We start from the raw sequence: 2,893 nt of genomic DNA on the forward strand, positions 1-2,893 counted from the left end.
CATCATCATCATTATTGCGTACACTTATATAGCGCTGTTCTGGATACTCCACTCAATGCGCTTTACAGGTAATGGGGACTCCCCTCCACCACCACCATTCTCCTGAATGATCACAGAGACTCAGGACCTCGGTTTAATGTCTCAGCCGAAGGACGGCACCTGTTTACAGTTTAGTGTCCCCGTCATTGTACTGGGGTATCAGGACCCGCATGGACCGCAGGGTGTGCGCCCAGCGACAGAAACCAGATGTGTGTCGGGCTCGGCTGCGAGCAGGACAATGACGTCATGGGGACAAAGCAGAGGAAATCAAAACGGTTCTATAAAAGACCTGTGTCAGCTGTTGGTTTGCAGTCTGGGCTCTAAATCCTCCGATCCGATTTTAAATCTCTCTTATACCTGAGCTGCGGCTTCTTCCGAGTATTTATTCGTATACTTATTATGTGTAAATGTATAGATGAAACCTTTCATATATTGTTCAGTTTAAATCAAAATGCTTTACTGATACAAGAGAGAAGTATAGTATGAAAGATGTGACAAATATGTGATTTCTTGGAACAAAACGGGTTTTATTTGCATTCGAAATGAAGCGGATTTTTAGCGCGACACCCAAACCCTTTGTCTTTTTTAGAGTGATTTTTAAACAGACATAAATGTAGAAAATGTGTTTTTCTTAGTACTGCAATAGCAGGGTCAGTGGCGTAATGAATAACGCGTCAGGCCTCGCGTCGGAAAATTATAGGTTGGCCTGCCGTCTGGCTTGTTGCGTTTATACCACTTACATTCTTTTATATAAATGAACTCCACCTGAAAGCTATAGAAAACACTTTGGGTAAGTTGTCTGCAGCCTCATGTGAATTTTGACAACTTACCCAAAACACTGTACTGTCTGGAGATCAGCTCCAGCTCTGAACTCAATTGCAATGAAAAACCATGCGTAACAAAACTGGAGAACAGCTGAACTTGTGCTCAGTTCGGTGATGAGGGTTCAGAACTGTCCTTGTTGTAATTAGCACGAACTGCACAGGCTCTGAATCAGACCATGTCAATTAGTCTGATCAGTGTAGGACACGTTAATGTAGAATTATTAATAGGTTTATTAGTTAGTTAGTTCAGGTTTACCCACCTGAACTAATGTAGAATTATTACTTGGTCTGTCTCTTGTTTGTATATAAATGAATGTCTCTGACAACTTAATGTTAGTTTTACGATGTAGGTCAGGCGTTGACATATGCACGGGTATACGAAATGTCTCACTCCTGATTCAACTCATGTTCTATAGGAGATTGGCGATTCCTCCTGTTTCTCGTACAACCATATCAGAACAGAAGCCCGTGTCACCCAGCTGTGATTCAAGATCGACTCGCATCTTTATCCCTTTTTTGTTCATGATCATTATTTTCTTTAGTTATGATCAATATTGAACTTTTTCGAAATTAAATGACAATAATCAAACATGCAGGCAGATTTTTGAAAAGTATTCGGAATTGACAGGGTGCCTCTTTGGAACAGTCGTCAGAAAATGTGAGAAAATGAAAGTTATGTAATCTCTCCCACAAAGCATTGAAGATTGGAATCTGAGTATAAAAAAGCTACCCGTCTCCCAATGATAGGCAGGGATACACACCATGACTCGAAAAGTCTCAGCGAACGTTAACACCTATGATATTACGAGTGCTTTGCACGTGTCGAATTTCAAGAAGGAACTACTACAACAGTTGTGGACATAATTCAATACCACCGGCAAAGTCCAATGCTGGCAACGTCTGCGAAAATAATGTTCACTCATGGAATTTGGTTTTTGAATGGCTGGCGGGAAAATTCATTTATACTCCTGTTGCACCCTCAGCTGAAACATGTTAAAATAACAACGCAGATTTGTTGGAGAACCTGACAAGAATTATTGGGTTAGCACTGTATGTATTCTTGTATATTTACTTTAATTTTAATATAAATGTAAACATGCATGCTGTATAAGCTATTGTAATTTTAAAATATGTTAGCTGAGGATGCGAGGGGGGCTATTATACCTTGTGAAACACGCAAGGAACTGTAAAAAAGGCTGGTATTTGAATAAAATTGGCGATCACAAGAAAACCACAATTTATGTGGTATTATCATCAATATCCTTCAAAATCTACGTTCAAATGAAGGATTTGAAGAAACTATGAAAAAAGCAACAGTAATAGCAGAGGATTTTGATTTTTGCTCTTCAAGTCAGTAGATCGACGTAGAGTTGCGCCCCTACGAACAGCACAAAGGATGAAACCCACCTCCTTCGTTATTGCTATGTTTGTGCCGGTGAAAGTAGCGTTTGTGCTATTGAAAGCATCTCGAAAGATGAAGGTGCAGTCACTTCCACATGTCATGATATCATTAGATCCGACGACAAGAGCTGAAGCCCCCGGCATTTTCCAAGCCAGCAATGTGAGGAAGATGGAACTGGTGGAAGGTAGCGTGGCCGAGCGGTCTAAGGCGCTGGATTTAGGCTCCAGTCTCTCTGGGGGCGTGGGTTCGAATCCCACCCCTGCCAAATGTTAATTTTTTAAGACCTGCAATATGATCAGTAAAAGCGCTTTTTGTTAGACTGCGGGAGGTGTTTAGAGATAGACTTTCTAAAAGACAGGCTTAACATCAAGGCAGAAAAAATATTTTGTTTTCTCAACAGAAATTCTCTTTGGCACGTTCAGCTTTATATAGGGAACAACATCTGCCGAGATCACTTTTGAGGCAGTGCACATGATAGTGTACCGGCAAGTACATTTAATATTGGCTGTGGTGGTGAGCTGCTTTTGTCTGTGAAACTTTTAATTCTTCATGCCGAATCGTTGGCAGGGGTAAAGCTTATTAAATCTTTGAACATAGCGCTCCATCAGAAGTACTTTGTTCGTGATCA

General features: G+C 40.8%; 1 non-coding gene across 1 annotated transcript; it reads left to right on the forward strand.

The window, feature by feature from the left end:
- The first annotated feature begins 2,448 nt into the window (after positions 1-2,448).
- trnal-uag (transfer RNA leucine (anticodon UAG)) lies at positions 2,449-2,530 on the forward strand. The gene has a single exon. It is a non-coding gene; the product is annotated as a tRNA-Leu (tRNA).
- Positions 2,531-2,893: the final 363 nt, after the last annotated feature.

The sequence above is a fragment of the Lepisosteus oculatus genome, chromosome 14, assembly GCF_040954835.1.
Source record: "Lepisosteus oculatus isolate fLepOcu1 chromosome 14, fLepOcu1.hap2, whole genome shotgun sequence".
Classification (NCBI taxonomy): Eukaryota; Metazoa; Chordata; class Actinopteri; order Semionotiformes; family Lepisosteidae; genus Lepisosteus; species Lepisosteus oculatus.